Below are 9,414 nucleotides of genomic sequence, written 5' to 3'. Positions count from 1 at the left end.
TGCCTGTTTTTCTTTTGGACCGCCACCCAGGCTCAAAGGGATCATGAGATTATTCATACTAGAAACTTCCGTGTGCAGCCACAAGCCATTATGGGCTCTGGCATAGTTGATTGAGTCGTGCGAACTCTTACAGGGTAGACTAGCAGATGTAGGGGAAAGTAGGTGTACCGGTCTATCCATCGTAAGGTGCTAGCATTTCTGAAAGACTGTGTCTCGGTCATCCGTTTCTCAAACACCATGTAGTGCGAGAAATCCAACGGAGGCGATCGAGTCTTGTGGGGAAAAGTGCGGAAACCTCTGCAGAGTGTAATAAACTAATCATGGTTAGCCGTGTCCCCGGTTATGGACATCTTGAGTATCTAGTACCTGGATTATCATGTGAATCTCAACATGTTACTCTAAAGTTAATTTTGTTGGGTTTGTTAAATGATGATGCTTAATTGGGATTGAGAAGCTGTCAACCATTCTCAATGTTTAACAACCACCATGATAGTAATTAAATTTATTCTTTTGAAGTATGGAAAAATTGGCTTTACGCAAAAACTGTAACCATAGAGCTTTCCACCAGCCAAATATGCATATAGTATAGTTGTTTCATTCCATTACTCCCTATGTGTTACCTTGCCAGCATATTCCATGTGCTGACTCGTTCTCAGGCTGCAACGTTAATGTTGCAGACTTTTCAGACGACAAATAAGGAGTTTTTACATCGTGGTTCTATACTCAGTGATGCCGTTGGAGTTGATGGACTCACTTATCTTCCAAGCCTTCCGCTGTTATCGTTATTAGATGGCCTTAAGCCATATTTATTATAATAAGTTCTCTTTTGAGGCACTCGATGTAATAAGTGTGTGATTGCTACTCTGCTATAAATCCTTCGAGTACTGTGTGGTGTCAGCATTACTGATCCAGGGATGACACCGGAGCACAGAGATCAGACTGTTTGAGGTCTGGTCGCTACAACTTTGGGGAGTCTTAGACATAGAGTGCCTATTCTTGATGGAGAATATTTTCATGAGTGGAAAAATGAAATGCTTGATATTTTCAATGAATATCACTTGAACAAGTACATTGCTATCCCTTGTGCACCTCATATTGATCCCTTGCATCCCACACCCGAAGAGGATCTTGACATGATTCGCAATCTTAGAACCATCAATCTTATCATAAGAGGATTGCCCAAAAATTTGATTGCTAGTTTGCCTACTTTTGATTGTGCCTATACTATATGTAAATTTCTTGAGGAATGATTTCCAGATTATTCCTTGAAAAATTTGGACGAAATTCTCCATAAGTCTATTGCTTTGAGTAATATGAATTCTAGTGATCCTAGCTTTGGTTATTGTCTATTTGAGCTTACCAATCTCATGCGTGCCATAGGAAATGTTGGGATCATTAGCGATATCATATCTGAAGCTATTAGAATTCATAAAGGTGACCATTGTGATGATCATTTGTCTAATGTATTACCTTCTCTATGAATTGATCAATCACAAAATGATGTTGAACGTGGATACTATTATGAGGATGATGATAGTGACTATGATCTCGATGATGCGATGAGACACTTTGGTCTTATGGCAAATCTTCGCGACTACATGGCTGGAGGAAAGGAATGGGTCCTTGATAGTGGATGTACTGATCATATGACCGGAGATAAAGACATGTTCCGTGAGCTTGCTGGAAACGATGGCCCTCGAAAGTATGTCACTTTTGGTGATAATTCAAAGGGTATGGTGGTTGGCCTTGGTAAGGTCACTAGTAGAAAACAGGGCTTTGGTCCAGGCCGAGGTGGCCCATTAGTCCCGGTTCAGTCTAGAACCGGGACCCATGGGGCCATCTGTCCCAGTTTGTGAGGCCAGGTCCTGCCGGGCCTCATGGGGGCATTGGTCCCAGTTCGTCATGCCCCTTTCGTCCCGGTTGGTGGGACGAACCGGGACCAATGGGCCTCGCTCCTGTCCCACCACCATTGGTCCCGGTTGGTGGCTTGAACCGGGACCACAGGCTTCCCTTTGGTACCGGTTCATGCCACGAACCGGGACCAATGAGGTGCCTATATATACCCCCTCGCCGGCGAACAGAGCACTCCACACTGCTCTGTTTTTTCTGGCCGGCGAGGGGCGAGCTTTGTGGTGCTCTAGCTCACCTCCTATGCACATGAGGTGTTCGATGGAATGCCCGAGCCACACTATTTAAGCTTTCTCCTCTCGAAGCTCGACCTCAAAGCTCCATTTTCCTCGAGATTTGTCTAGGTTTAGCGGCCCGTCACGTCCCACTCCCGTCTTCACCGCCGTGGATCGCCCGCACTGATCTTGTTGCCGGCACCACCGTGGTGAGCCTCTTGTTCTTATCTTCTTTCTGAAAGAAAAAAATTCTTACTTTAGCTAGATAGATACTTGTCTAATTTTCTTACTTTTATTATTGCTTGTTATTATGTAGTGCGATGGTTTTGGTATCCGCCCCCATCGGCCCTCGTCCTGGCTATGATTCGGATGTGGTATATATTATCTTTTTATAACTATTTGGTTCATTTATTGTTTATGACAATTATGCCGACCAACGTGACATAGATTTTATTTATCTAGGAGGTAGTTGAACCGGAAATTCCAACCGACCCTATTGTCGAGAGGTTAAATTTAGTTGAAGAAGAAAACAATTACTTGAAGGAAAAAATAAAAAAAACGAGGAGGAGAAGATGACATTGGAGTTGCATGTTGCGGATGTCGTCGATGATCACAAGAACAAGATGGATGCAATGCAGTTGAAGATGAGAAAGATTAGAAAATATGCCATTCATACCGAGGCTTGGTATCATTATGCCGTTGGATCAATTGTTATCTTGGTTGTGATTATGATCGCATTTGTTTTCACATTGAAATGTTTTACATAGTTTCAATGTATGGTTTAACTAATTAGATGCTCTAGAGAGCTATATGTTGTTAGATGAGAACTATGTATGTACTTTGGTTTTAATGTGATGATGAACTTCTATTAATTTGGTCACTTAATTATCTATTCATGATGTTCTGTAATGGTTTTTGACACACTTAATTATATATAATGCACGTAGATGAACCAGCAATGGATGTACGGTGGCAGACATACCTCCGAGTACATTAAGGGTGTGCATGATTTTCTTGAAGTGGCTGAGGCGAACAAGCGGAATGGTTTTATGTGTTGTCCATGCCCTAAATGTGGGAATACGAAGTCTTACTCTGACCGGAAAATCCTTCACACCCACATGCTTTACAATGGTTTCATGCCACATTATAATGTTTGGACGAGGCACGAAGAAATAGGGGTTATGATGGAAGTCGGTGAAGAAGAAGAGGACGATGACAACTATGTGCCCCCTGAATACGGTGATGCTGCAACGGGGGAAGCTGCTGAAGATCAAGAGGAACCAAACGATGTGTCCAATGATGCTGCAACGGGGGAAGCTGCTGAAGATCATGAGGAACCAGACGATGTGCCCGATCATGATGATCTCCGCCGGGTCATTGTCGATGCAAGGACGCAATGTGAAAGTCAAAAGGAGAAGCTGAAGTTCGATCGCATGTTAGAGGAGCACAAAAAAGGGTTGTACCCCAATTGCGAATATGGAAACACAAAGCTCGGTACCGTACTGGAATTGTTGCAGTGGAAGGCAGAGAATGGTGTGCCTGACAAAGGATTTGAGAAGCTACTGAAAATATTGAAGAAGAAGCTTCCAAAGGATAACGAATTGCCCGACAGTACATACGCATCAAAGAAGGTCGTATGCCCTCTAGGATTGGAGGTGTACAAGATACATGCATGCCCTAATGACTGCATATTCTACCGCGGTGCGTACAAGGATCTGAATGCATGCCCAGTATGCGGTGCATTGCGGTATAAGATCAGACGAGATGACCCTGGTGATGTAGACGGCGAGCACCCCAGGATGAGGGTTCCTACGAAGGTGATGTGGTATGCTCCTATAATACCACGGTTGAAACGTCTGTTCAGAAACGAAGAGCATGCCAAGTTGATGCGATGGCACAGTGAGGACCGTAAGAAAGACGGGAAGTTGAGAGCACCCGCTGACGGGTCGTAGTGGAGAAAAATCGAGAGAAAGTACTGGCCTGAGTTTGCAAGTGACCCAAGGAACGTATGGCTTTGTTTAAGCGCGGATGGCATTAATCCTTTAGGGGAGCAGAGCAGCAATCACAGCACCTGGCTCGTTACTCTATGTATGTATAACCTTCCTCCTTGGATGTGCATGAAGCGGAAGTTCATTATGGTGCCAATTCTCATCCAAGGCCCTAAGCAACCCGGCAACGACATTGATGTGTTCCTAAAGCCATTAGTTGAAGAAATTTTATAGCTATGGAATGGAAATGGTGTACGTACGTCGGATGAGCACAAACAGGAGGAATTTAACCTGCACGTGTTTCTGTTTCTAACCATCAACGATTGGCCCGCTCTCAGTAACCTTTCAGGACAGACAAACAAGGGATACCACGCATGCGCGCACTGTTTAGAAGAAACTGAAAGTATATACCTGGACAAATGCAGGAAGAATGTGTACCTGGGCCATCGTCGATTTCTTCCGACCAACCATCACTGTCGAAAGAAAGGCAAGCATTTCAAAGGCGAGGCAGATCACCGGAAGAAGCCCGCCATGCGTACCGGTGATCATGTACTTGCTATGGTCAATGATTTACACGTAATCTTTGGAAAGGGTCCCGGCGGACTAGCTGTTCCGAATGACGCTGAGGGACACGCACCCATGTGGAAGAAGAAATCTATATTTTGGGACCTACCCTACTGGAAAGACCTAGAGGTCCGCTCTTCAATCGACGTGATGCACGTGACGAAGAACCTTTGCGTGAACCTGCTAGGCTTCTTGGGCGTGTATGGGAAGACAAAAGATACACCTGAGGCACGGCAGGACCTGCAACGTTTGCACGAAAAAGACGGCATGACTCCGAAGCAGTATAAAGGTCCTGCCAGCTACGCTCTTACGAAAGAAGAGAAAGAAATCTTCTTTGAATGCCTGCTCAGTATGAAGGTCACGACTGGCTTCTCGTCGAATATAAAGGGGATAATAAATATGCCAAAGAAAAAGTTCCAGAACCTAAAGTCTCATGACTGCCACGTGATTATGACGCAATTGCTTTCGGTTGCATTGAGGGGGCTTCTACCGGAAAATGTCCGATTAGCCATTGTGAAACTATGTGCATTCCTCAATGCAATCTCTCAGAAGATGATCGATCCAGAAATCGTACCAAGGCTAAGGAGTGATGTGGCGCAATGTCTTGTCAGTTTTGAGCTAGTGTTCCCACCATCCTTCTTCAATATCATGACGTATGTCCTAGTTCATCTAGTCGACAAGATTATCATTCTGGGGCCCGTATTTCCACACAATATGTTCCCCTTTCAAAGGTTCATGGTAGTCCTAAAGAAATATGTCCGTAACCGCGCTAGGCCAGAAGGAAGCATCTCCATTGGCCATCAAACAGAGGATGTCATTGGGTTTTGTGTTGACTTCATTCCTGGCCTTAAGAAGATAGGTCTCCCTAAATCGCGGTATGAGGGGAGACAGACTGGAAAAGGCACGCTGGGAGGGGCCCCAATAAAATGCCGGGAAGAATATTCTTGGTCTCAAGCACACTACACAGTTCTACAGAAATCTACCTTGGTGACCCCATATGTCAATGAAAACAGGAATAGTCTATGCTCCAAACACCCGGAGCAGTGCGACGACTGGATTACATGTGAACACATCAGGACTTTCAGTAGTTGGTTGGAAACACTATTTGTGATGAGCTGTACTTGTTGTCCAGGGGACCATCTTTGACTGTATTGACTTACAAAGGATACGAGATAAATGGGAATACATTTTACACGATCGCCCAAGATCAAAAGAGCACCAACCAAAACAGCGGTGTCCGCTTTGATGCAGCAACCGAGAGGAGAAAGGACACATAATATGGTTACATAGTGGACATATGGGAACTTGACTATGGACATGACTTTAAGGTCCCTTTGTTCAAGTGCAAATGGGTCAATCTGTCAGGAGGCGGGGTACAGGTAGACCCAAAGTACGGAATGACAACAGTGGATCTCAACAATCTTGCGTATGCAGATGAATCGTTCCTCCTAGCCAATGATGTGGCACAGGTTATCTATCTGAAGGACGTGTCTACCAAACCAAGAAAAAGAAAAGATAAGGAAGCGAATACATCATACAATGAGCCAAAGTGCCACATAGTTCTTTCAGGAAAAAGGGACATCGTGGGAGTGGCTGGCAAGACAGACATGTCTGAAGATTATGAAAAGTTTCATGAAATTCCTCCCTTCAAAGTCAAGGCTGATCCAAGCATCTTGATAAACGATGAAGATTATCCATGGTTACGGCGTAATAAGCAAATGACACAAGCGAAGAAAAAGTGAAGACTTTCTCCCGCAACTATTATGATGATACCATGCCAACTTTGTAACAGACGAGTATGATACCATTGTCCGTTTCGTACATGCACATGCTATGTGGGTGAAATTATGATACCATGCCAACTTTCAACTTTTTCAGAGTTCATTTGAAATGCTTTAATGTCTTATGGTTCGGCCCCCGTAATACCATTATTCAAATTCTAACTATTCAAATTTGAAAACTAATGGCACTAACAGAAAGTTTATAATTTTTCTAAAACTAATGGCACTAACAGAAAGTTTATAATTTTGCTGACCTAAAAGAAAAAAGAATTAAAAAAATCAAAAAATAAAAAGAAAATAAATAATGCAAAAAACAAAACAAAAAACAGGAAAAAGTAATGGCACTAACAGAAAATTTACAATTTTTCTAACCTAAAAGCCAAAAGAATTAAAAATTAAAGCAAGAAACAAAAGAAAATAAATAATGCAAAAAACAAAACAAAAAAACTGAAAAAAAATAAAAAAACTGCCACCTATTGGGCCACCACGGCCTGAATACGACTGGAAACCCAACCTGGGCCCAATAGGCCCACAGACAGCATAGTGTGAGATTAGGCCCGTAAGCCTGCATTTGAGAGGAGCTCGAGAGGGCAGCCGCAGTGGGGCTTATAAACCACTCCAAGCCCCTCTCAACTAGCGAGGTGGGACTAAACTTTTGGCCGTGGGCAGCGCAAGGCCTTTGGTCCCGATTGCTACCACCAACCGGGACTAAAGTGGGCATTGGTCCCGTTTCGTGGCACCAACCGGGACCAATGCTCCTCGCCCCTGGCCCATGACCATTAGTCTCGGTTTGTGCCAAAAACTGGGACTAAAGGGTTGGTCCTCGTTGCGGGCAGAGTTTAGTCCCACCTCGCCAACCGAAGGGGGCTCACACCGGTTTATAAGCCCTTCCCTCTCTGCCTTGTTGAGCTCCTCTCAAAGTGAAAATAGATGCCCTTATAGAGAAAAGTTTAACCTAAATTCAGAGTGAATTTCGCTGAAATTCCTAGAAATTTACTATGAATTTAGGTTGAATTTTCTCTATAAGCACATCTATTCTCTTTTTTCTAGTAAGTTAATCACAAACTTGTGATTCACACAAATTTCAAAGAATTCAAACTTTAACTATTCAAATTTGAAAACTAATGGCACTAACAGAAAGTTTATAATTTTTCTAAAACTAATGACACTAACAGAAAGTTTATAATTTTGCTAACCTAAAAGCAAAAGGAATTAAAAATTAAAGCAAAAAACAAAAGAAAATAAATAATGCAAAAAACAAAACAAAAAAACAGGAAAAAACTATTTTATAGTAAAGTTAATCACAAAATTGTGATTCACACAAATTTCAAAGAATTCAAATTTGAAAACTAATAGCACTAACAGAAAGTTTATAATTTTTCTAAAACTAATGACACTAACATAAAGTTTATAATTTTGCTAACCTAAAAGCAAAAAGAATTAGAAATTAAAGCAAAAAACAAAAGAAAATAAATAATGCAAAAAACAAAACAAAAAATAGGAAAAAAACTATTTTTATAGTAAATTTAATCGCAAACTTGTGATTCACACAAATTTCAAACAAGTCAAATTTTAACTATTCAAATTTGAAAACTAATGGCACTAACAGAAAGTTTATAATTTTGCTAACCTAAAAGCAAAAAGAATTAAAAATTAAAGCAAAAAATAGAAGAAAATAAATAATGCAACAAAGAAAATAAATAACAGGAAAAAATCTATTTTTATAGTAAAGTTAATCACAGACTTGTGATTCACACAAATTTCAAACAATTCAAATTTTAACTATTCAAATTTGAAAACTAATGGCACTAACAGAAAGTTTATAATTTTGCTGACCTAAAAGCAAAAGAATAAAAAATAAAGCTAGAAACAAAAGAAAATAAATAATGCAAAAAACAAAACAAAAAAACTGGAAAACAAATACAAAAACTGCCACCTATTGGGCCACCACGGCCTGAATACGACTAGAAACCCAACCTGGGCCAGGATTCAGGCCCGGAGAAGGCCCAATAGGCCCACAGACAGAATAGTGTAAGATTAGGCCCGTAAGCCTGCAATTGAGAGGAGCTCGAGAGGGCAGCCGCAGCGAGGCTTATAAACCACTCTCGAGTTCTCTCAGCTAGCGAGGTGGTACTAAACTCTTGACGCGGGGCAACACAAGGCCTTTGGTCCCGGTTGGTGCCACCAACCGGGACCAAAGGCCTCTACTTCCCGCCCTTTGGGCTGCTGAAAAGAGACCTTTAGTCCGAGTTGGTGGCACTAACCGGGACTAAAGAGAGGCATTAGTCCCGGTTGGTGCCACTAACCGGGACTAAAGGCTTTGCTATATAAGATGACACTTAGGAATTTTTCGCTTCTCATTCGCAGTTGCCCCCCGACGACATCGACGCCACCAAGCTGCCCCGACGCCGCCCGCCGCCCCCGCCATCGCCATCGCCCACCGTCGCCATCGCCCGCGCCTCGCCGTGGCCCGCGTCCTCATCCGACGCCATCGCCGCTCGCCGCCCCTCCCCTGACGCGCGTCGCCCCGGCCCTGCCCCGACGCGTGCCGCCCCAGCCTGCCCCGTCGTCGCCCCCTGCCTCGAGCACGCGTCCCTACCCCGTTGACATCATCGCCGCTGCCATCCTCGCCGCCGACCCCGCGCCCCTGTCCCGCCTCACCTTGGTCCGGCCAGCACCCTCCCTGTCCTATGCTTGTTTTTTTCATGTGTATATGCTTGTTTTTTCATATATATGATGATATATATATGCTTGTTTTTTTCATGTATATATGCTTGTTTTTTTTCTTATATATGATGATGTATATGCTTGTTATCATAATTGTTTTTGTTCATATGTATGATGATTTTTATATAGAATATGATGTGTTTTTTTGTTCCTAGATGATCATATATATGATGTATGCATGGATGTGGATGAAATTAGATGAGATGAGATGTGTTTTCTGTTGGAGAAGAA

The 9,414-nt window shown here is 42.8% G+C and overlaps 1 pseudogene; it reads left to right on the top strand.

Moving 5' to 3' along the window:
* The first annotated feature begins 3,070 nt into the window (after window positions 1-3,070).
* Window positions 3,071-9,063, top strand: LOC147973627 (uncharacterized; annotated as a pseudogene).
* The last annotated feature ends 351 nt before the right edge of the window (window positions 9,064-9,414 follow it).

The sequence above is a fragment of the Triticum urartu genome, chromosome 5A (assembly GCF_056163025.1).
Source record: "Triticum urartu cultivar PI428250 chromosome 5A, HENAU_Tu73, whole genome shotgun sequence".
In the NCBI taxonomy this organism is placed as follows: domain Eukaryota; kingdom Viridiplantae; phylum Streptophyta; class Magnoliopsida; order Poales; family Poaceae; genus Triticum; species Triticum urartu.
Note: the sequence above shows the minus strand (reverse complement) of the source record. Positions and strands in the feature narration are given on the sequence as shown.